At 39.7% G+C, this 26,585-nt stretch overlaps 1 protein-coding gene across 3 annotated transcripts in view; it reads right to left on the reverse strand.

The window, feature by feature from the left end:
• The window catches only part of CDK14 (cyclin dependent kinase 14), a 297,405-nt gene that overhangs the window by 225,810 nt on the left and 45,010 nt on the right, over nt 1–26,585 (reverse strand). The window contains exon 1 of one of the 3 annotated variants that reach the window (XM_048510773.1): nt 18,033–18,128. The exons of 1 other annotated variant lie outside the window; for it this stretch is intronic. The gene's annotated coding sequence lies outside the window, so the exon portion shown is untranslated. Of the gene's footprint in view, nt 1–17,671; nt 18,002–18,032; nt 18,129–26,585 lie in introns of those variants that run through there. One more of the 3 variants, XM_048510772.1, reaches the window with a different exon arrangement.

Consider the following 26,585-nt stretch of genomic DNA (forward strand, 5'->3'; position numbering starts at 1 on the left):
CTTTATCATAGACAATACTTAGAATAGGAGTGGCATGGACTACAATTTCCAATAGCCCCTACCAGAATGGCCAATAGATTCTCTGCTGTAAATGTTGTCTTAATCTTGCATTCTCCATTGTATTGGCAAAAAAATATGCTAGGATCATAAGTTTGCTAAAGCAATACATAGTTTGACCCTTCAGTTTTCCAGAACTCAGAAAAATGAAGTATTTAAGTATCATATGTTTTTGAAACATTATAAAAACACTTCCACATGCACAAAAAACATGAAGCACACACTTGTATAGATATGTATGTGTTACTTTAAAGAAAACAGCAGCTAATAAAAAGCACAGTGTAAAAAGTACAAAATTTTGATAGAAGTTGGCAGTTTAACCCTCATGTTAAAGCTACACCTCAAAGTCTTTTTACCATCTGGTCACTGGTATCTACCACATAGTGGTCATTTCCATTAGTTTAAATTTAGATAAGATCATATTAAATAAATTATGCCATACATACTATTGTAGCATGCATAACATGATTGTGTTTTAAACCAATGCTTACCCAATATAATTACATTATATTACTCAGAAAATCAAATTGGTAAATTTCCTAGCCCTGAAACACTGAAGGTAATTCTCAATGACTCACTAAGGCATATCAATTCAGATTTTTTAAAAGTTTCCAACATTCATGATTAATTATATCACCTGTACCTGCTTATCTTCATATCTCTGTGCTGGTCATTTATAAAATTCTTCTTTTCATTGGGGTGTCAATATAAATCATGGCATGATAGTGCTCTGGCATTGTTGAAGCTCAATGTACTATTCTCAGTATGATTTGCTTCAAAGGGATTGACCTCATCCATACACTCTTCAAAAACATACTATGTTGTGACTTCAATTATTTTCAGATGCCAAGAGATTTCAGTTCACAAGTTCTGGCTAAATGTGGCTTTCTCAAGAAACCAAATGGCAAGCGACAGAAATTTAAAAGGTGCCCTAAGTGAGTACTTATTGGGAGGCAAACTCAATGCAAGCTCCCAAGTATTCCTTACACAGGGAAGTGAGAAATTAACCCTAGAGCGTGCAAACTTGCTGTCCTGTACATGCATAACATGAAAAACACAAAGTGTATGGTTATGAAATATACATCTGAATCTTTATCTCCAGACTGGGGATATGGATGTTCAGAAACTAGTACATTCAAAACAGCCACTTGAGTTTAAATTCAAATCAACTAGAAGTGTTTCAATAAAAAGCAATGCTGCCATATTTAAATCATTTTTACTGATTAATGCAATACCACTAATTAATCAGGATCAGGTTTTTTTAATGCAAGTACGTAAAAATTTCATGACAAGTATACCTTTTCAGCCTCGTCTTTTTAGTAGTAAGAAATGCTTTGTCAGTGAAAATTCCAGCTTTTATACAAAAGTATCATCTGAAAACACAGACTAGTTTTATCTTCAGAAGCACTGATTTATTTACTTTATTTATAACCCAAATTATTTTTGGGTTATACTTCATTTCTCCTAAATGGGAACCCAAAGCATCTTATATAATGTTCTTCTCCATTTTATATTCACAACAACCCTTTGAGGTATGTTAGGCTGAGAATGTGTGACTAGCCCAAGGTTACTCAGGTGGATTCCATAACAGAGTAAAGATTGAGACCTGGGTCTCCCAGATCCTAGTATGACATTCTAACTGCTGGGTCTCATTCATACTCAGACTGACACAGATTGAATCAAATTAACTAATATTCCTTTACCATGGACAATAATTAGAATAGAAGTGGCCAACCTATGGTGCTCCAGATGTTCATGGACTAAAATTCCCAACAGCCCCTGCTGCCATGGCCAATTGGAATTGTAGTCCATGAACATCTGGAGCACCATAGGTTAGCCACCCCGACTTAGAAGAACACTAACAAGTTACAGTAAAATACTGTTATCAAGAAGTATGAAGATGTGTAACTCTATTATCCAAATCTTTGGTATCTGAATAAAATCTGACTAGATTACATCAATTTAAAACATAGTAATCTGTTGAACTCTCCAAACCAGCTTTGTTGAACCCTACGGTGACCCCATAGGTTCACGGCAAGAAACGTTTAGAGGGGGTTTGCCATTGCCTGCCTCTGTGCAGGCTGAGAGAGTTCTGAGAGAACTGTGACTGGCCCAAGGCCACCCAACAGGCTTTATGTAGAAGAGTGAGAAATTGAACCCAGTTCTCTAGATTACAGTCCATCGCTCTTAACCACTTTACCACACTGGGTCTGTACTAAAGAATATCAACTTGGCAGCAAGAGAATTAAAATTCTGACCCCAAATATAAGTTGTTGTTGTTATTATTATTTATTCGATTTAATAGACCGCCCTACCCCCAAAGGGTTAGAGAGATTGCAACATGCTGGCTCTATATACCTTTCTATGTTCAATTTTGAATCAATATATGAGTAGAAGCAGGAAAAGAAATCAGGACAGGTGATGTTGCATATAGATTTAGAATTAATAAGATACTCAAGAGCATCAAGCTTCTTTCCTCCAAGCTCTGATGTTTTATCAGATCTTGGCATCTCTACAAGAAGACTACAGAGGGATGTTCTAGGTAAGATGCAAAGAAAAGGGTGGGAGGGAAGAAACCAATCTGCACTGGCAAAAGCTATTGCTAATCAAAGCTAGCACTGAAGTCAAGTAGATCAAAGGTCCAAAGAGCAACTCCTTATTTTTAGAAAGTGAATATGGCTGCAGTTAATGTTTACGGATCTTAAGTTAGTTTGTCTTCATTGTGTACATAATGCTAAGTGGGGGTTTTTACCACTGTTTTTTAATTGATTGTGAAGCTTTACAATCGTTTATTGTATACAGTAAACAGTTCATTGCATTGGAATCCAACCCTGTAATCCTGCTACACTGTCAGTATTATAGTGGTGTAGGTTTTCTGGGAAAAACTGAATGCAACACATTTTCTGGAAAACTTTCCAACTCAACATTAGACAAATTAAATATTTTAAAAATGTTAGCAAAAGAAGGCATACACACCAGGTCCAAACCAGGATCGTGCTGGGTTTTGTCCTTGCTTTGCATACCACGTTTAGCCCATGTTAAAAAAACTGGCTTGTAGCACAAAACCCTAACTACTACAGAGAGGCATGCTTTTGAGAATGCCTTTCCCCCTCCCTGAATCTGACATAGTGACAACAATAGTCAGATTACGATATCTCAAGTGAAAGCCCCTCTGCCCTCTTCATCTTGAGCACAATTTGGAAACCCTGAATGAAAATATCACACATGTGATGAACAAATAAATATATCTGTTCTGTTGCACTGGTCAACATTTGTTGACCTCAGTGCATATTCTTTGCAAACTGCTCTGGGCAAGGAAAAGCTGACCTAACCACAGAGGAAAAATTCTGTGTCCAGAAGCTGCACAAAGAAAGTTTAAATCCAGGAATAACACTAACGAGCATAAACTGATACTGCAATAAATCTGCTGGTCTCAATATTAGGAAAGGGGGACACAGTCTAGGTAGTGGGGCCAACATCTGGAGAGACCTCCAAAGTTCTGCTTTTTAGATCGATGATTTGGGAAATGGACAATCAGGTAAAAATATGAGCTATTTAAGTGATCAAAAAGGCTTCAAGATTAGCACATTACAAGAACATGAAGGATGACTCCTAACTTCATCTCAAATGAAAGTCAGCTGCTTATGATGTAATCACTAACTAAAATCTTGTTCAACCTTTTGCCCTTAAGTAACAGGGTCGCACTGTGAATATGCTCCAGAGAATTGCACCTACAAGAGTGTTTCATTATATAAACATATGTGGCACTAATTTAAGCCAAAGCCCATTTTGCTGTACAATGGTGGGTGTCACATCTTTCTGCCTAAGATCTCAAGGATGATTCATGCATTGATTTACACTCACGGTCTTGAATATCAAGTGATGACTTGTATGTGTGAATGAACCATCACTCAATTTGCTGTCACCTTTTCACAGCATCAGTTTGCACGCTCAACAGCCAATGACAGACAACTGACCAAGTGACATGCACACATGCGCATATGAGGGGCCAACACAGGGCTCCTAAATATTCTCTCCCATGCCCAGATCAAAAATGTACTACATCAGCTGCATCCAGACCTCTTCTCCAAGGAACAGCAATCAATTCACAGTTGCAGCCCAGAGGCAGTAGTGATTTGAAGACGTTCATGGATCAGCAGTATTACAGTTTTGCCAAGGATAATAATATTCTCCATAGTGACTGCTCAATTTTCTGTAACGTTTCACATCAAAACTGGCTTACAACAACGGATATTCAGAATGATAATTATTTGGTGAAATAAAGTAATTGGATTTTGTGGTATGTGAACATTAAGGTCATATGGCTGTGGTGGCGAACCTTTGGCACTCCAGATGTTATGGACTACAATTCCCATCAGCCCCTGCCAGCATGGCCAATTGTAGGGGCTGATGGGAATTGTAGTCTGTAACATCTGGAGTGCCAAAGGTTCGCCACCACTGTCATATGGGATATGCCAAATGTCATCCAGTTCCCCTCCATAAAGTTCCACCAGAGACTAGTTATCCTGAAGAGGGGGTGGGAGCAAGAGAGGCAAACAGAACCATACTTCTTCCATCACAGACTGCTTGAACAAGAGGCTTCATCTACTGTGAACTACTTCTATCATATTTTGTAAATACATCTACAAGCATCATGCACCAAGCCCAAAAACTCATGAAAGATAGTTATTACTTGTGCATGTCTATAACTATGAGTAATATTCGTTTAGTCATTTTCTAAAATATCAGATTTCCCACAGTAGAGCTTTTAAGACGGTGTGGGGGTGTGGATATATACACTCAGTCTGGAACAAGAGGCATCACTTAGTCTGGGTAAACAATAAAATGGAACAGTATTTCCATATAACTAATTCCTGCACCTTAAAACCAATTCAATATCCTAATGCAGATCAATTTCACCAGTTTTAAACAAAGCCATTACTGACCTCCAAATAAATTACAGTGGCATTAAAAAACTGGTTTACCTACCTCCACTTCAAGCAAGTTCATTTTCATAATGTAAAAAGTTGTAAGTATACATTAACAAGCAAGGAATTGGCAAGGTCTTGCAAGAGTCACTTAATTTCCTCCTGCATCCTTTCCCCAAACTATGTCCTCTCTCCTCCTAACAGCCCCTTCCTAACAGCCTCCTAACAGCCTCTACCCTTTTCCTGCTTCATTCCTTCCCACTCACCAACTAACTCTTCTACTATCTGCCACCAAGTCTTCAATTTTATTATGTATATACTTCATTTACACCCCATATTTCCCCCAATGGGGACCCAAAGAGGCTCGCAACATTCTCTTCATATAACATCCCAACAACAAATAAGGTTTGCATAATGTTTTCTGTTCGTTCATTCACAGAGAACATTGATATCAATGTGTATGCATTTTCAGAATCTGATAGGCATGTGGTGCAGGCACCATAAATACATTGCCCTTTAACTATTCTTTATCTCACAACCTACAGGTGTCAGATCAGAAAAAGAAACAGAAAATAATTTTGGGCTCATTCTGAATCAAGAAAGCTCCATTCAGAATCTGTGTCCTGACGATACCACCACAGCTTGCATCTACCAATGGACCATAGTAGCCTGCTCTGAGATTCTCATCACTCAGTTCAGTGCAAGGCTACATCACAGCAGTGTGGAAGTGTGGGACACAACCAGTGCTGGCATAGCATGCTTTGAGCAATCATACTTTTCTACAATGGGTGTCAGCAAAAATTCCTGTCGGTTCTGAACGTAGCTACCACAGTGACTTTACAAACTCTAACCTGTTCTGAAATTGTCTTCACTCAACCTCATCCCACTGCTGCTGCACTTGTAGAAGTGTGGTCAATATGAGAGAACTGCTACTCTTGCTAATGAAAACTATGCCTAGGGGACATGAATGAATGTGTTGTTATCCAGACAGTAGTGCTCTACCTGACAGTGATCTATTTGTAAATTGTATACCACATTTATGTGGGTCTGTGAGTGAACAAACGCCTGTTGTATGCTTGAAAAAAGTACTATCTGTGTGTACATACTTGTACATTCACATAATATGTGAACCAATGTTTTACATGTGTACAATATAACAACTGAACTCAACTAATATGTAATCCAGCGAAAGGACTCAGGGCAGGTTAAATAGTATGCTTGACAATGATCACATAAGGAGGCAAGTCAGGTGTGCCAATGAAACTAGATCTTGACCATCTGAAGGGATAGATGTGCTCCATCACCAAGCAAGAACCTCTGTCTATAAAATGGCAGAAGCAAGAGTTGTACAATTTAATTTTATTTGTCAGAAGGCATTATTAAGGCACTTCTTGTTCAAGCACCTCTGCTTCTATCCAGTGTACAAGAAAAGAGTTCTTCAGTATAAATCAATTACTATAAAGAATTCACAAGACACTCATGGAGATACATAATATGCGTATATAACAGCTCACAAATGTGGTCTACTTGTGAGAGCTATAAAACCGACAACCAATAAACACACACAAGGTTGCAGTCACTCTTTGCTATAAGGTTTCACATCTGTTGTCTCAACCTACAAGTCAGTTGTTCTGGAGATTTGCCATCGCAAAAGTACATCTTCATTGCTCAAGCTAGCATATCTACTAGACTGCAGCATTTGGCAGTTCATGCTAAGCTTTTAAATGCTTTGTGTTTGAGGGATGAGGTTTATACATTTTTTATAGGGATCACCCACTCGTTACTGCACCACTGGCTGATTGCTTACTCAATGCAATGCAAATAAATGTACACCATTCCTTCATGAAATACTAGAGATCACCCTTAGGAGGAAGAAAATAATGCAACAATTCTTGGGGAAGAGGAAGATCCTCAGTCTAGTGACCTTTTGCACACAGAAGCCTCTCATACCTTGTACAGAACCAACCCAATTGCTAAGACATTATGAATCACTTGAAATCGTATGGTACATTTACAGCTTGGTTGTTGTTCTCATCATTTTAAGCATGAAGTCAACAATGCATAGATTATACTCTCCTTCAGCAGCTTAGCTTTCCAGAACCTACATCTGGAAAGTAGGTCTCCTTCCACAAATTTACTTGATCATGCCTGCTCTGATCCCAAACTCAGCCACAGTAATTGCACTGGGTAAGTTCATTAATGTAGGAGCCCCAGGGCACAGAGTGTTGCTGCACTACTGAAGTCAAAGCTCTGCTCATTAACTGAGTTCGATCCTGAAGTCGGTTTCAGGTAGCTGGCTGAAGGTTGACTCAGCCCTCCATCCTTCCAAGGTCAGTAAAATGAGTACCCAGCTTGCTGGGGGCAAAGTGTAAAAGACTGGGGAAGGAATTGGCAAACCATCCCACAAAGAAACTCTGCCTAGTATGTGTTGTGATTTGACAGCAGCCATGGGTTCGTAATGACCCAATGCTTGCCCAGGATATAACCTTTACCTTTGAGGTTCATTAATTGAAAAAAAAGTATCAATTTAATAGAACTTGGGATCTACAAATTACAGCACACTGTTGTATTTCAACAAAATAAAGGTTCACGCTCCTGATCACTGGTTGTGACACTGGTTGTGACACAAAATGTTATAAAGTACTGACTCTTGGAGCAGGACTTTAGGCAGCAAATCCAAGGAAGAGAAAGGAGAGAGGAGGTCAAGATAGACTTCTTAAAAAGTAAAAGCCAGAATTTAAAGAGAGACCAATGTTCTCAAGCCTTGCCTTGAAGAATTATAGGATCATAGAATCATAGAGATGGAAGAGACCACAAGGGCCATCAAGTCCAACCCCCTGCCATGCAGAAACACAAAATCAAAGCACTCCTGACATATGATCATCCAGCCTCTGTTTAAAAACCTCCAAAGAAGGAGATTCCACCATTCTCCGGGCAGCTAATTTCACTGTCAAACAGCCCTGACAGTCAGAAAGTTCTTCCGAATGTTTAGGTGGAATCTCTTTTCTTAGGTTTGGTCTTCCTGTTGCCTTCAACTTTTCCTTGCATTAACTCCTTTTAGTTTATTCAACTTGATATCCTGCCAAATCCAGGCTCAGGGAGGCTAACATATATATTAAATTAAGTTACATAGCAAATTACAAATTATATGAATTGCAAAAACAACACTAGGACGTTTGTAAATACTTCCTCCAGAAGGTGATAAATCCATATTACCCATAAAACACATACTAACAGCTGGGAAGGGGGGGGGCAGAATTTCCTCTTCACAGAGTCCCACAATTTACTAGCTTCAAGACACAAAAGACAAATCAGACAAAACTATGACAAATCCCTTAGCCCACTATCTAAACTAACAATATAGCCCAGTAACAATCCTCCTAACCTAACCCCTTGCTGCGTCTCTGGCATTCTGCCAACAATCTGGCAATCAAACACAGATCCTCCAGTAGGTACCTCAAATGGACTAATTTAAAAATCTATGACTCAGTAAACTACACTACCTAGTGGACCCAACAACATCCTTCCCTAGTCCAGCCAGCCAGAGATCTTATAAAGTACGTCAGTGTCACAACCAGTCAGAGTCAGTTCGGAAGCCCCAGATATCATCAAGCTACCGTTTGAGAGAAACGGCTGTGCTATCAACTGTGCTATCAACAAGGGAGCAGCAGTGGCGTAGTGGCTAAGAGCAGTGGCTAAGAGCAGGTGCACTCTGATCTGGAGGAACTGGGTTTGATTCCCCGCTCTGCCGCTTGAGTTGTGGAGGCTTATCTGGGGAATTCAGATTAGCCTGTACACTCCCACACATGCCAGCTGGGTGACCTTGGGCTAGTCACAGCTCTTCTGAGCTCTCTCAGCCCCACCCACCTCACAGGGTGTTTGTTGTGAGGGGGGAAGAGCAAGGAGATTGTCAGCCCCTTTGAGTCTCCTGCAGGCGGAGGCGGCTGCTGCTGCTGCTGCTGCTGCTGCTGCTGCTGCTGCTGCTGCTGCTGCTGCTTCTGCTTCTTATTCTTGTATGCACCCAGTGACCAGGTTCTGTATTTCTAACAGGAGACGAGCCAGTCTGAATCCTTCCAGGAGCTGTCGAGTCTCTTCAGGGTGGGTGATCCAACTGCAAGTTCTGTGTAGTGAAAACGAGTAGCAATGGCAACAAGCCAAAGCTTTTGTTGCTGAGATGTTATGAAAATGGAAATGTCCACTGGAGCATCCTCAGTGTCAACAATCTCCCGCCAGCTGCTCTTATGCATTTTCCTTCAATAATTAACAGAAGCTAGAACCTTGAAATGGACTAATTAAATATTAATTTAAAATAATAAACATAAAAATAATAGAAAAAAAGGAATCCTGCTCTGCCACCATCCGACTCCACATTTCCAGTGAATTTTTTCATCCCATGATGTGAGCAAAGTACAACAGCCTCATTTCTGTCATTTTAGCTTCTAGGGAGACCTCAGGCTTGATTTGATGTAGAACCAACTTATTTTCCTTTTTTGGTGGTCTACAGTATCCATAAACCTCCCTTCCAGCACAATATTTCAAAGGAATCAACTTTCTCCAGTCAGCTGTCTTTACTGTCCAACTTTTATATGCATACACAGTAACTGGGAATATTATGGCATAAATAATTTTGATCTTGGTTGCCACTAACACATCCTTGCACTAAAGAATCTTCTCTAGCTCTTTCATGGCCCCTTCCCAGTCTCTGTCTTTTTCTGATTTCTTAGTTTTGATTGATGATGGAGCCAAGCAATAGAAAATATCGAACAAATTCAATTTCTTCATCACCAACTTTAAAACTGTATAATTCTTCAGTAGTCATTTCCCTTGTCTTCTTGATGTTCAGCTATAATCCTACTTTGACCCTTTCTTCTTTAACCATCATCAGTAGTCCTTTCAAGTCTTCACTATTTTCTGCCAGCAATGTGGCATCACCTACATGCCTTGAAATTTTCATATTCCTTCCATCAATTTTCACTCCATCTTCATCTAAATCCAATGCAGCTTTCCTTAGGTTATGCATATAGATTAAACAGATAAAATATATCCTTGGTCTGACACTGTTACCAATGGACAACCATTTTGTTGCTTCATATTCTGTCCTAATAATAGCCTCTTGCCCAGAGTATAAATTGCACCCCAGAATAATGGAATATCGTAGCGCACCCATTTCTTTTAGAACTAGCCATAGCTTTTCATGATCCACACCATCAAAAGCTTTACTGCTTGTCATCTATGAAACACAAGCTGATTTTCTTCTGAAATTTTCTCCTATGTTCCAGTAGCCAACTTGAATGTACAATATGACCTCTTTCTTTTCTGAATCCAGATCAAACATCAGGCATTTCTCATTCCATATATGATAAAAGACTTTGTTGTGAGATTTTGAGTATCACTTTACTTGAGTGAGAAATTAATGTAATGGTTTGTTAATTGGTACAGTATTTAACATCTCTCTTTTTTTGAATTGGATTGTCAATTGAGCATTTCCATTGCTTGGTTTTCCATATTTGTTGGCATGTTGAGATTTCTGGGGCTTGAAGTTACTAATATCCCATCTACTCCTAGTGACTACTTTCTCCCAATAGCTTTGGGTGCTGCTTTCACTTCACTTGCTAAAACTGCAAGTTCTTCTTCAAAAGATTCTTGGGCTATCAAAGCACTAGGTTAAGAATAAATGAATACTACACATGCATAAAATATTTTGGCCAACAGAATCAAGACCAAATGTTGCTATTTACTTTCTGTAAGTGGGTTTATTATTAACACAGGGAGCTCCTGAGTTTATCAAAACAAAATATCCTTGTTCACTCACTTCTTCTCTACAATAGAAGAAACATGGGATAGTTCATGTAGCTTATTTCCCTGGTTATATTTCTTGGGTGTAAATGTTACCTGAACTAGCTTTTGAGAGCTATGAAATCTACAGATATCTCTGTGTATCCAGTGGTATGGGATAGAAATGTTCAGTTTCTAAAGATTATCAGTTGATATTTCAACATCGGGTGTTCATGACAAAATATTTTGATTAGCTGCAAATCACTCTCCAACATTGTGTTACTCAGTGATTACAGAAGAACAAGGCTTCCACCAGTTAAAGGAATCAGAAGAAGCGTTGGTTTTTATATCCTGCTTTCCTCTATAATAAGGAGTCTTAAATCGGTTTACAATCACCACCACCACCCACCACCCCACAACAGGCAACTTGTGAAGTAGATAGGGCTGGAAGAGTTCTGAGAGAACTGTGAATAGTCAAATAGGATGAGACAAAAAAGTTGTTATACTGTCAGCTCACATCAGATTGAGACTTCAGAGGAATCCTGTTTCAGAGTCTGTCTTTTATAGGAAAGCAGCCAGCACAGGGAATGTTTGAGAAAGAGATGGTTGCTGTATCATGGTCCAATTTCTGAGGAAAGCTGGGTTAAAGATCTGCAGATGCTGGGGGAAGCGCATCTTCACAGTGTGAGAGATCTGAAGATGAGGGGAGGCTAATGTTTATCTCAAAAATAAAAGCCTGGATGATAACTGTTCTGTGCACCGAGGAGTTGACAACTGAAACATGATAACATAATGAGCCCAGCAAAAGCTGTGTGTTACCTATAAATAGCTTTAACCATCTTTCCTTAACAATCTGATTTCTCCTATCACTGGAAGTTAATAAAAGTTACTTTTTAAAATTCTGTTTTCCTGACGTCTTATACGAAATGACTGCATTTGGAAGGCCATTTGGGTTTAAAAGGTAAATTTTCCCCTTCAGTCATATCCGCCCCTGGGGTATCATTGCAAGCAGTGATTTTATAGGCAAGCTGCTTCTGTGGGGTAGTTTGCCATTGCTTTCCCCAGCTATTCTTTACTAGCTACTACCTAGCTACTACCTAGGTACTCATTTACCCACCAAGAAATGGAGGGATGGCTGAGTTGGCCATGAGCCAGCTGCCAGGATATCTGACCCACAGGGGGCTCGAACTCCTGACCGTGTGAGTGGCAGTGCAAGCACTTAACCACTACGCCACACAGCTCCTCACTTGGGTTTAGTCAGTAAAAGGCTGGAGTAGAGAACAGTCTGATTAAACTACACATCATTCTAATTATTCTGAAATGGAATTTAAAACCTTGACCTTCCAGTCTGAAATTCAAATAAAACCTCTTCTCTTTTATTTAGGTGTAGATCTTTACCAGACACAATAGATTTTTAAAACAAAGAGGCTGAGTTTCTGTGTGAAAAGCCACAGGCAAAAGTCCACAAATCCTAACTGGATTTGTTAGCAAAGTAATGTTTTCTGGTAGCTATCTATGAAATCCAATCCTAGCACTGTATGACTTGTAGGTATTCCTATATTAATCTAACCTTCTACTAAGTGTTAATAAATCCATATTTTATGTAGAAGGCACATCAAAAACAATGTAAAACACTGTTAATCCCCTGTTAATCCCCTCCATCCTACAATCTCTGTGAAAAATCAGAGGTAGGAGATAACAAATGGAAAAAATGTCAGTAGGATGTATATTTGAGTAGTGTGAGTGAAATGTTTGTGGGCTTCCCATTTTCTTTAAAGGGAAGGGAATACAATGAAAGGACCATCAGAAATTTCCCCATTTCTTATGCAATCATATTGACTGGCTTCAATTTCTCTCCCCACCCTCTACCAAAAAGAAAAAAAAGATTATCTTGCAGAGTTGCTGTGAGAATACAATAAACCCTACTGTGCTCCATGGAGTGAAAATGGAATAAAACCATGACACATAGCTAGAGGAAAGCTGTCTTTAAGGTTATTTCCACCCTCCTTATAAAGAAAGTACAAAACCAACAAGAAACAGGACAGTCCCAAGTGAAAGGGTAGGAAGAAGAGCAGTAGGTAAGGCTTCCAACCTCCATATGGTGGCTGGAGATCTGCCACTATTACAACTGATCTGCAGGTAATAGAGATCAGTTCACCTGGAAAAAATGGCCACTTTGAAAGATGGACACCATGGCATTATACCCAATTAAAGTCCCTCCCTTCCCAAACCCCTACCACACTACTTGGAGGCATTGCTACTACATTTTTGAAAGCTCAGCTGACCTAGAAACAGGTTAACAGAACTACTTACATATCACAGCCAGCTAACAAAAGACAAAATGTGCTATCAGCTACACATGTAGGACCAACACTGCCAGCTGGCACTTGGTAAAAAGTTTTTTTCATTAAAAGCTATAATCTGCTACCTGTGAGCATTCAAAACTTTGATGTACTGTGAGTCTCTGTTGCCATACTTCAATGAAATATGAAGACTAGAAACAAAACCATCCAAAATGGTTAATGCCATATTAATATTTTATTCTATAGTACATCTCAAGAAAATAAGCATTGCTTTCTAGTGATGAAGAAGACTTGGGAAGAGGGAATTTGTTTCCCAAGGTAGTTCTCCAAAGCTGCACTGCTTGAACCACTGATTTGGAACCTATGCAGCAAAAAATATATTCAGGTAAGAATATTTTTTGTGATTTATTTTCCTTTTTGGGGACTTCCTAGTGATAGCACTGTGTATGGTCTCGTACACATCCTAGTTTCAGATCTTCAGAGTATCGCATTACCAAGAGTAAGCAAGGGATAAATGCTTTTGTTTGTTTTTAGAAAGATTAGCAATTTGTGGCCTAGAGAAAAACGCAGTACCTTTGACAGAGTTTTCAGGTGCTAGTCAGAACCCTCGTGTGCAATAACTAGGATATTTCAAGCCTTCTTGAATGTGTAACAGGACAAGTTTCTCAGTTTTTCATATTGTTTTTATTCTCCTTCAACAAAACTCAGTTTAGATATCATAAGCAAATTGGACTGTGACTGTGGTACATACGAACCTGTTTGGGTTGTGTAATCTTAGTTCCTTCTCCTGAAACAGAAGCCCTGTTCACATATTACAATAAATGCACATGCCTCCTGCCTGTATGTGTATACATCTGTTTGTAAGAAACAGTCAACATGTGTTCATTTTTCAAATAATAATAGTAACCACCTTTATTGGCAAGTACATTAAACCATTGTAACTGATATCAAATTGAAATATGTAAAATCAATATATAATAGAATTACAGCCCAATTCAGAGGGGGGGAATCCCCCTCTGGAGCCCTGCACCGACGTGAGCGCTCATTCTGGTTGAAGCAAGGGGCAAATGTGCTGGTAGAGGGGCAACTTATCCAGGTAGCTGAGTGCCACACAGCTCCACAGCTCCATCACCCAGGCCTGCCAGTGCAAAATACTGTGCCAGCCTGGCTGGAGGGTGGGCTGGGGGGGCATGGCCAACCTTAGTCAGCCTCCAGTGATTGGTCAGCCCGCCTGCGCTGGCAAAGCCACCAGTGGAGATACGTCATGGATTTTAAGTTTGTCACTTTCAGTTGACCTGTAAAACAAATAGAAAATCAATTTGGTTCATTGGCACCTAAAACTATTGGTGTAGGGCAGCGTTTGACTGAATTAAAGCAGAGTCATGACTGACTGTAGAAAAAAGCAAGAGGAGAGAGAAAGAGTACAAATTCAACTATTAACCTTGTCTGTACCCAGTCACAAACTTCCTCCAGTTTGTTCTTGATGCTTGGATTGAGACCAAACAACCCTCCTGTTTTGGAATCCACTTATGACACCAGCACAATGGTTCTTCACTTTTCTTATTCTACAGACCTCTTCAGATAGTTGCCGCTTTCCAGTGACATCAAGAGCAGGGGTGGAAGTGATATTGTAAAGGACTGGGAAATGACCTAGACTCACTAGATCAAGGGTCTGCAACCTGAGGCTCTCCAGATGTTAATGGACTACAATTCCCATCAGCCCCTGATGGGATTTGTAGTCCATGAACATCTGGAGAGCCACAGGTTGCAGACCCATGCACTAGATAGAACCAGTCTTTGAAATGTTCATATGAGATTAAACCCAAGTAATGCTTAATATATCTCTGAATAATCCCTTTTAAACCTGCCTCCAAAAGATCAGATTGGCATTTAATGGATTAGACTCTGTGGGGAAAAGAGAGTTTAAAGATGGAGGAGCAGGTAGTACGATTTTGTACTCTCATCTGCACCCGCTCTCCACCTACCCATGTTTTGCATTATGCAGAACCACTAGCAGCCTAGATTAAAGTGAATTGAGTGCTAATCTTACATGGTGAACACAAAATCTGAAAGCAAGGGCGCCTGCAGTCCCTAAAAAAAATTGTTTCTGTGTATGACTGCATCAGGCAAATGATTTACCCTATGATTTCCATAGCTCAGTGAAACTCTCACCTGAGGCTTGCCACATCCCAATGCAATGTCCTAGCATCTACACCATACCAGCTAATAGGACATACCACACAGGAGACTTGTGACCACCTCCCATCTTTGTGAATGTTAAGATTAATTCAGAAATGAAGCCCAGAGAGAGCTGCCATTTGCCCATGAAAATTAAGCCTCCATTTTCCCAATCAAACTAACTTCCACCCCTACTCCCTGGTTGTTTGCCTTGTGAGAAAAACAAACAAAACATAGCCACAGGGAAAGACTAAATTTTCTCTCTGTCTTCTGCTACTATGTGCAACTGGCAGCCCCCTATCAAATACCCTGACAAATTGTGGTTCTCTTGCATAAACTAGTGGGGCATTGTAGCAACACAATTCTTATCACAAACACAGGTTTATCCAGAATGCAGAGATTTCGTGAGTAGCATACATAACTGCAATGCCAACAGGGCATTTTTTTTATAACAACATTTGTTGTATAAGGAATACCAGTATAAAATGTTATTTACTTGTTGATTGGGGCTCACAGACCTCACAAATCTATACTAATGCTTTGTAGGTGAAGCAAAGTTGCTTCCAGTTTGTTTATTCAATATTAACAGCCATGTTCATTAAGAAAGCTACACCAACGGGCTTCAGAGTCAAGAAGCCACACTGCCATTCTGTAAATACTTTGTAAAATGCTCTTGATGAAGCACAACTAGTAAAAATCCCGCATCTTACTCTTCCACGGAGGGAGTGCAATAGGTGGGTTTGTGCGGAGATCTAAAGAAGCCAGACACGGATTTTATGCATATATAGACATTTTGTATCATAAGTAAAGACAGAATCACTCATACATACACTCGTCACAGAAGTAATTATGTCACTAAAAATTCATGAGATTAGCATTCAGTACACAGTGAAACACAACTTCTCCTCCTATCAAAATGTAAATTCCTGGCTTAAATACACAGGGGTAAAAAGGTCAGCTCCCGTCACTCATATTTAAGAGAAATGCATTTGTAATACATGGCAGAAAGCTTCCAAAGAGGTCTAACTTTCTTCTTCCGTAAGAGAAGCTATCAAAATGATTTATTCCTTAATCTTAAATGTGCTCTTGAAGAGAAAGTGCCATTGACTTCAATGGGTCTTGCTTCCAGTAATGCATTTTGGGTTAGAGAGCAAAGACAAGAAACAAAATTTTGTGCTAAATACCTAGATCTGCAAAAAGATATGAATACGATGCTATACTGACGGTGTCTCTAATTTCTTACACTGTTTCTACTGGTACTATTGTCCATTACTTTCTATATCATGTAGATGTAACTTGATCTCAGTGCTATATTTAAAAACAGTTTAACAGTGCAATTCTTATGCAGAATTACTCCAGTCTAAACCTTTTGAAATCAGTGGGCTTTAGATGGAGTAACTCTGCCTAAGACTGTGCTCTAAGGGTATGATGTTCAGTGCACCTTTTCCAGCCCAGGTCTTCTGATTTATTCAGTGGAATCCACAACAGCAGGGGTTGCAGAAGAACCAGGTGCAAGGAAGACTCCTTCCACACGCCTGCTAAAATGAACTTCATGGCTTGTCTGCTGCTGCAACATATTTGTCAGCCTTTTCCTATGTCCACGAAAGGTTTACATGCTGTTGGTCCTGCACTATCCATTGCCAGGTAAGGGGAGATATAGACAAGCATAGAGACACACACAGAGACACTTAAAAGCATAAGCCAGTACAGCCTCAGGTTGCTGTGCATGCAGAAATATTCTGCTGAGATCTAAAAATCCTCCACGGGCTTTCATGAACCACCACACATATATTTTTTTTTACAACAGAAATATAAAGCCGACACAGGTTAACGAACCAAAAAAATATATATTCTGCTGACCTCAGTCATATTGCTTGGCATTTCCTTCAAGGTTCATTTCAGAACAGCACATTGCTTTCCTCCCATGCACATTAAGGAAAGCCTCTAATTTACTGGAGCCATTTATTCCATCTAGATCCAGCATGACACAGACTTGTTTGCCACGATGAAAAAGTGATTGGTCACGTCCTTCAGCCACTTGTCCCAGAGGGCACGCAGCCGAGCATATACGAGCAAAATTGTCTTACGGCATTCTCTTTATACTCTAATAAAGAAGACAGGGAGGAAAAGCCACGGCAGGAAGTGCAGCTCTTAAAACCTTTCCCACCTTTTCCACTGGCATTTACAGCAGGGAGGTGATTCCCTCCTGCTTTCCAGGTCATCTCAGGAGGCTGGAGGCTGCATAGTCTCAGGGGTCATTCTGAGCTAGCCAGACCATCCTCACACATTCCAGGGAAATCAGAAAGAAAGCCCAGCATGCACGCAGAACGAATACTGCTCAACTTGCAAGCATGTGAGCAGCAGGGTTCGGGTTAGCAAGACACTCTGGCATTCAATTCACCCCTTATTGTAAAACAAACACAGCCTTACCGTTCTGCTGTAGGATGGATCAGGTTAGTTTCACCTGCGACTCTTTAGCACGCCTCTAAAAACATTAGCGTTTGGAGTCAGGCCAGGCTCGTTCACAGCAACTGAATTCACAACATCTTTCTGCCCTAGCAAGCTGAAATGCTACGGCTGTACTACAGCTAAGGAAAGGGGGAATCATAAGCAGAAAAACAAAGAAATCCCTTAAGGCAGGATATTCTCAGCAGAGTTGCACTGCAGAGGGTACCAACGATTATGAAGGAAGAGGTTCGGCTGCCTGCATTTCAGCAATAGCTCACGGCTCTACGGAAGGAAGAGGGTTTTTCTCTCTCTCGTTTTTTTAAAGAAAATGTGATGGACTTGCCTGTGGAGTTCTCAGGAAGGCAGACTACTCAGGCTCTGCAGCAGCAATGCAGCCAATGTAGCTGTGCATATGCTGTCTAGGCGGTTTACAGTCTCTCTCTTTTCTGGCGGGGGAGGGAGGGTCGAGACTGATTTATAGCACAGAGCTTCTTCAGTGAAGTAATGAACTGAAGCCAAAATAAGTATAATGGCAATTCAGACAATATTTTCAAGTCAAAGGGTGAAACTAATCACAGCCAGTTCAATAATTTCTCAAGTACGGAAAAAACCACCTGTAAATGAACACCTGAGTGGCAGAGAAAAAGAAACCCCATGAGAGCATTAGGACACAACACAGTAAGTTTGCAGAATAAGTTATAGCACTGTGCAAAATGTAGGCAGTCGAACCTCTTCATGCCTAGATTAAACATGGCACTTGGAATGAACCTGGCTCCTCCTCCATTGCAGTGGTCCCCAAACAGATGTGAAGCTAAGAACATGAGTGCATTCAATGATTTGCGTTCAAACCATTTTCCCCAAGCATGCACTCAACAGACATTGTACTTCATGCTGCCATCTCTGAGGGTGTACAGCAGATGGAAAGCTATTCAACTTACATTATGCCTTCATCCTTCTGTCTGAACTATCTAGCAGATGGCAAGAGTCCACGTTTGATCAAACCACACCAGGCCTGGAAAACTTAAATTCCCAGAGCAAAGGTTGCTCAGAGCAAAGTGCACTGTAAACCCATTCATTTGAAGAGGAAAAATAAGCATATAACTTTGCCAATTGTGGCACAAATAATACACACAACCTTTCCCCCAAAGAATCAACCTATATGTATGGTTCCCAGTTGTCTTGGCTTTGTTTTAATCTCAAAAGCAAACTCTTCAGGCAGTTTAATTTCTAAAAAATATTGTTTGAATCTTGAATGAATCTGAAATGGACCAAAACCAGAACAGAAGATCACATTGCAAAAAAGATCTGGATGAGAGCTGCTACACTTAGATGGTTCATGCCTAGATTAAACATGACACAGAAGGAGTAAAAACCCAATTCCTTACAGCAAGACACCCCGCCTGCTTCATATTGAAACTGACAACTTCCTGCCCAGAGCCGTAGTGAGAGGGAACTACGCCTGGGGCACATGTGTGCCCTGAGCCCCTGCAATGCCCCGGAACGCCCCCGCACGGCCCCGGTGCAAAACACACACACCACTCCCTGGGCGCTACGCCACTGTTCCGGCCCCACAAATTCCTGTGCACAGTGACTCTGTTTTAAAGAAGTGCGGAACTCCACGCAGGTAAAACTGAAGATGCAGTGGGGTTTTTTTCAGATGGAGGGTGTGCTCCATAAGAATGGGGAAGTGGGGATAAGAAATAGCAAGAGAAAGGACCAGCACCTGTTTGAAGCCTCAGATGCCTCACTGTTCCAACCCCATATGAGTCTTGGGATGCCTGTGTTCTTGCAACTTTGAAGAGATTAAGTGGTATACAAATATTTTAAACAAATCAATCAAATAAAATGTGACAAATGACCAGGAAAGGAATATGTCCTAACATTGTTAAAAGCTAGTAACTATTACTCTCAAGGTACAAAGATGACCTAGTTATGGCTCTAGAGAATCAAATATATTGGAGGGCTGGAGGCAAGTTAGAATAACTAATAAGAGAATGGAAAGACAAACAAAGATTTTTTAATGGAAATAAAGGGGCTTCTTAGAGATGCTTTAAGGAAAGGGGAACGAAAAAGGTAAACAGTTGCTAGTAATCAAGGTTGTGTAGTGCACACAGATTTATGCCAATGTTGTGAAGCACGCACAGATTTAAGCATTCACAATGGGGGCTCTTCTTTATATCCGGTTCTTATTGTGAGATTCATGTGTGCCACTTCCTAATAAAAGACGCACAACCACCAGCATTTTGGCTGTTGAAACTTTACAGATTATTAACCAATGTATCAGTTATAAGTAACTTTAATATTTTCCATTATGCAATGGACCCTAGCACACAGGGACTTGGTTGATTTCTTCTCCTGTCTTTTGATGTAGTTTGGCTCATTCAGTGTCAAAGGTGACTGACCCCCAGGATAAGATATGGGAAATACTATGAGGACTGATTATAGAGGTTCTGTCTTACAGCCAAGTCTAGATATCATGGAATTCAAACTAAATGCATAACAGCATTACATAATGCAGGACTCTGCTGTGCAGGTATATGACAGCTCCTTACATCTGCATCAATTCATGAAATAAATGTATTGAAATAAATAATACACTATTTTGCCACTCTTTCGTATGCCCACATCAGCAAACATGCTGCAAGGGTAGTAATTTTTTTAAGTTAGTAGCATGTACATGCTGGTATCTTTAACACTTAGTTTGCAGAACCTGCTATATTAGGTCAGGTCATCCAGTCCATCTGTCAGTAGTCTTGCTCCATGAGCAGCTGCTACCCCAGGCAGCTATGGATTCAGCTTTCCTCTACTGGTCACACCCAGCTACTTGACATCCATAATACAGAGAAGTGTCTCTTGTTACAAAGAAGGACCTGAACTGAATGGAATTCTCACGCTCCACAAGAAAGGGAAAATATCTTCAAATCAAGCATACCACACGTTTCAGAATGACCGAAAAACAACACCAAAGTATACCAAAACAAATTGGTACAAACTACTAGTTAGTAAGTTAAGCCAACTTTTCAAGAAAGAGCCAAAAGGTAAAAGATTATAAAAGCACCTTCTACGTTGAGGAACATGGGAGTGTAAGAACAACCATGCTGAATCTGGTAGACAAATGGTCTACCAAGCACAGCATCCTGTTTTATGCTGAGATCATACAGCACCAAAGACTTACAAGCACAGCTGAGACGCCAACACTTTAGCTGTTCACCAGCACTGTAATTTCAACAGTAGCTTCCCATTGAATCATTCCAACAAACAGCCATTGGTGAAACTGGATTAACGTGAATCTCCATGCACTGAAGCCACTAGAGCTTTGGTTAATATCACAGTCTGTCCAAGCAGAAGTGCTTTGTATCAGCAACATCTTTTGTTACACATAAAATAAATCATCTTCAATAGGTCTCAGTAGAGTTTACAGAGGCCCTTCATGCAGAAATGTTTACAGAAACCTGTGGTAATTTTTCTTCAAAATAATATAAACCATATAGGAGAGAATCTATAAAAGATACTGAATAATGTTTGAAGGGATTACACAAAGTTCCCAATTTGACAGGTAACTCATATTATTAAATTCTTTATTGCAGTCAAAGACCAGCACATAATAATACAAACTGAGAAGTGCACTTATACACAGTCAGTGACCGTTTACTAAAAGGTCAACTTGCGAAAAAGCAAGTAGTAGATAAAATACATTTGATTATGTCAAAAGATTAAAAAGTTAATATAACTACACTTGTAAAGTGCCTGTGCAGTCTTGCTAAAACCTATAGTGACATTGCTAGAAAACTCCAGCCTCCGACCATATCTTCTAAGGATCACAGTTTCTTCTCGAAGCCTCTTTCCCTCCCTAAACTATTCAACCGGCAGATGTTTCTTATTGTGTTTGTAGATTAAGAAGGGGAACAAAAAACGGGCTCAAGGTTGCCTCAATGCTAATTTCTTTGGTCCCTACCTGTCAATATGTAGGCCAGTACATCTTTATAGTTTAGGCCTATTAGACCTGTCATGGCTGGGCTGAGGATTTCCTTCCGGGGCTTTTCAAAAGTGGGACATCTAAATAGCATGTGTTCTAATGTATCTATTTCGCCTAGAGGGCAGGGGCAGAGCCTCTTTTCATAAGGGATTTTCTTGTATTTCCCCTCTAACAGCGAGGAGGGAAGAGAATTACATCTGGCCAAGTTCTCTTGTTAGTTCCACTGGATATCCATTTGTAATGGACTAACACCATTGCTAGATAAATGCTCCATAGTGACGGAGATATACCTCTTGCTGCTGGGACAATCACTACCATTCATGCTCCCCTGGAGAGACTGTGTATATTGGTGTGGGTGCTGGGTACACATGAAGTCCTAGCTGTGACGACACAGGTTTAATAAAGCTGGCAAGAAAAGGGGAAAACATGACCACTTCTCTGTTGGAGTAACCAAGATGAAAAATAGAGATATGTCATAAATCTCTCTAAAGAAAATAAATGTGCAAGGAAATTCTGCCTGTGACCTCAGGAGGGCCAGGTAATAACTGACCAACTTGGATTTATTCATGCATATAAAGAAACAAGCTACATTTACATGAAGTCATGTGATTACTTGACAAACACACAACCTCACCAATTTAAAAAAATCCCATAGAATATGATTACTGGAGAGTAACAACAATGCACTCCTAAACACTGTTACACCAAAGAGTACCATTTTATATATTAACTAAGTTACAAATTATGCATTTTATGTTATTAAAACAATAACATATGTTTTGTTTTGATAGGAAAGCAATTTCTGCATATATTTCCCCAAAATTTCCCCTGTCTTTTTGACCTCCTCCCAAAAAGTTGTTTTATATCTCTATGGACTTCAAAATTTTCAGAAATTTTACATCATTAGCCTCAGAACACGTGCAATTGCGTGTCTCCCAAAGTAAATTCTCTGCTTTCTGTGAATTACAGGCAAAAGAAATGTCTGCAATGATACATTATTTTGAATACTGCCATCCTCCTGTGTCCCCCTTTGATAAAGCTACATGCATCCTTAACTGTTTCACAAAATGAGACACTCTCTGTAATGTGCAGGTAAGGTTGCAGATTTATTTCCTATGTGGTCATTGATGGAAGCTATTTCAAAACAGGAGCATTGTTTATATTGCAGCTGTCAGTCATAGCCTTCAAAAGCTACGAGCTCATAACCAACTTATATCATCTTTAGACGGAGCAGCAGCCCCATCTCTATTTCAATATGCATCAATAGATGTGCTTCATAGAAGACCATATCTTGCTGAATTTTTAATCATTAAATTATATCAAGGCTTCTGCTGATCGCACGTAGGGATAACATCCCAAGGCTTCCAGGTTTGCAGCCAGATACATAATTTGAGAATACAAAGAGAATACGAAGACCAAAATACAAATGACAATTTAAAGGCAATGTTAAAGCCTAAATGTATAGCGTACAGCGTCTCAATGGCATTTTCTCAATTTTACATCTCTTTTTTCCATCCAGGACCAGTGGAAGTATTCAGCCCAATTATTTTCTACCTTTTATTTTTATTGAAGGACACGTAGACAAGCTATTTTATGCATTATTGAAACATACTGCATATGCCAAAATTTGAGTAACTATAACGAACTCTGACTATCTCATGAAGTGATTATTTTCAGTTTGCAAAACGTTTTTCCTCTCTGATATATTGCCGGACTGCTTTTAAATATATAGATCCACCTTTAATACTGCATATTTCCAAAAAATAATACAAATTTTCCCTGAAAATGTATTTATTTGTTATTAAACATATTAGTAAAGTATTATTTATTTGGTTCTGGTGGGTTTTCCGGGCTGTGTGGCCATGGTCTGGAGGATCTTGTTCCTAACGTTTCGCCTGCATCTGTGGCTGGCATCTTCAGAGGTGTATTACAGAGGGAAGTCTGCTCCATCAGCTCCCAGTAGCACAGTGTAGAGAATGTCTTCTTTATTAAGACCCATTCAGTCCACAAAAGGTCTTCACAGCTAACCTCAACTGCAGAGCACTACCTTGGAGTATCCAAAAGAGTTTCCAAAGTTCAGCCTAAGTCAGAAGAATGGTTTCTACTTTATGTCACACCTAGAGCAGCAAGAGAGCATATAAACATTCTATATAAACAAACAAACCCATCAATAACCCCTGTGAAATAAGTATTTCATTATTTACTGTATGATCCTTGAGACTATGGAAAACTGTGGTTCATCAAAGTAGGCAATACTGAGTTTGACAGGCTAAAGGCCTGACTCATTATGTCAAGTTTCATGTGTTCACTCCAAGATGCTCTAGCACTAATTATTCAAATTAACACTTGAAATGAAAACAAAAATGGAATAATCCTACATTTTGTCTTGGGCATTCAAAACTCATACTGATCCCGCTCCCTCAAAATCCAATTTCTTTATCTCTAGTTCTTCCAGAAGATAACAAAGACCTGTCTTTAAATAAACAACAAAGAAGATGACAAATATCACAAACCAAAGGTTATAATCTACACACACACAAACACACACATACACACAGGTATGTTTTATTTTAGATAAAAGACCTTAAAAATTATCTGTCCTTATGCTGTTTACAAAAGAGATTTTACTCACATTTATCATGGATCTAAAAATTAATTATGCTTTCCTATTTTCTTATCAGTGGCTAGCTCATTTATCCAGGCGCTAAGGAACTATGCGGTTCACTGCCCAGGAATGGAAGCTCAGCACTGGAAATTAGAGAGGCTGGAAAATATGGAGACTGAAGAGCTACTGTCAACATGAAAGGTGGATACAGCAGGTTAAAATAGAATTCCATAAGGAATAACAATGTCAGTTTGGTTTATTTCTGGCCAGTACACAACAGAAAGGAGATAGTAAGACGGTAGCATCCCCAAGTGTACAAAGACTCCAATAAAAGATGTTACAGATTAGTCTCGACTGGCTGTTCTTCCTACCAGAACAATCATGTATGCTTTTTGTAGACCAGACAATCATGTTCGGCACACCCACTCTTTTTAGTGTATGCTTTCTATATGCTGTATGTGATCAAATGGGGTACCCAAAAATGTGTACCCTATTTCACTTGAACTTAACATCAATAGGGATGAAGAATGGTATTCCATCAGGGGATCTCAGCAAAGTGTTTTCACAGCTCATGAAAAATCAGCTCCTGGTATTGATGTGAGAATGGCCCATTAGTTGCAGCCATGGCAGAACAAAACAATGAGCAGGGCCAATGGAGAAGAGCATGCCCTACAGAAGCCTACAGAACGAACAAAAAAAGTCTTCTATTGTGGCTAGGAACATAAGGTGAAGGAGAAGTGAGTGAAATACTGTAGCCCTGGTGACAAACTTATGTGGAGGAAGGAAGTGTGGTAGATTTAAACATTTGTAGCTTAACACACTTTGTAACATAAGGAATTACATTAAGTTTTGAGCAGCTACAACAGATCCAGCATTTATCGATACACCTTTTTCTGCCATCTAATGTTTACAAGACATTCGCATACCACAAATTTCAGTATTCTTACAAATTTATCTTATGATTATCATTTTTTCTTTAGCAAATTACAAGTGTTATTCTTTTGACAAGAGGAAGTGTTATTCCCGTCCCTTTGAGATCTCCTCTGGTTTGCTTCCCATCTCAATTTTGCGTCCCCAGGACTTGTTCTAACCCAGCTCCCCCCTTCCCTCCAAATTAGACTTCCCTGCCTCCTCCTACCAGGTCATTCACCCAGACCTAGTTTCACCTTTTGGATGCCTTTTCTGTTTATTTTGGATTGCAAACCGAAATACTGGTTGAAATCCAGGGTGGGATGTTTTTGTTTTTGGCAGGCTCTGCACATGCAGAGGGGGTTATCCCTAGATTAATTCCTTTTTGTTCAAAGAGACATATTTCATCCTACCTCATAGAAATCCAGCAAGTTCCACAGCATGATAATAGAATATCAATCTGTTTTAGTGGTTACACATGTGGGACAGAAGTTAGAACTTCAAAAAATATATAATGAGCCAGAGACAGTATCTAATTTACAGAAGTGTGAACTTTAAAATTCTATTTTTAATGAAAATAATTAAAACATTTATATAACAGAATTATATAAATGTTATATAAATGTTTTTATTATTTTCATTAAAAACAGAAGTTAGAACTCCCAGTTCAAGCACTGGGTTTATTATCTCTTATATCCCTTTCTAAAGACTATACAACAAATGGCATAAATCTAACTCTTAGGCGGATTCCGCATGGGCCAAAAACAGCGGTGTGAAAACGGTGTAAATCCATTATACTGTTTTAAACCATTTTACACCACTTTCACACTGCTGTTTTTGGCCCATGAGGAATCCGTCTTAATGACACAAAAAGATTACAACAAATTTCAAAGCCAATCTTTCTCCCAGTGGAGACCCAAAGATGCATTGTTCCCCTGTTGTCCATTTTATTCTCACTACAAGCATGTGAGGTAGGTCTGGCTGAGAGGGTGTATCACCCAGCAACTTTCCATGGGGGATTGGGAATCTGCATATTAGGAACACATGATAAGGTTGCCTAAAAGCTCTCTTATTACATGTTGCCTCTTGTGAAGTTAACATGGTTCAGCATGTTCCAATTCCCTTCATTTTTTTACACTGTAACTTCCATCATCATTTTGGGGTTGGTGGCCAGTTTGCAAACAAGCAGCATTATTTTGGGATGAACTATGTCTGTCACAAACAGAGACCCTTAGCTTCCACTGCAAAAACCATGGGGAGGGGGTCGCCCCACCTGGGCCAAGATATTATCAAACCTTCCAATTTTGGCCCTGGAACTACTACAATGGAACTCTTGAAACTGGTGGCCTATTTTGAGTCCACTAGCTTTATTCTCTGAAGAGTTGTGCCTGTCATAAATGGACAGA

The sequence above is a fragment of the Sphaerodactylus townsendi genome, linkage group LG11 (genome assembly GCF_021028975.2).
Source record: "Sphaerodactylus townsendi isolate TG3544 linkage group LG11, MPM_Stown_v2.3, whole genome shotgun sequence".
NCBI classification, from domain to species: domain Eukaryota; kingdom Metazoa; phylum Chordata; class Lepidosauria; order Squamata; family Sphaerodactylidae; genus Sphaerodactylus; species Sphaerodactylus townsendi.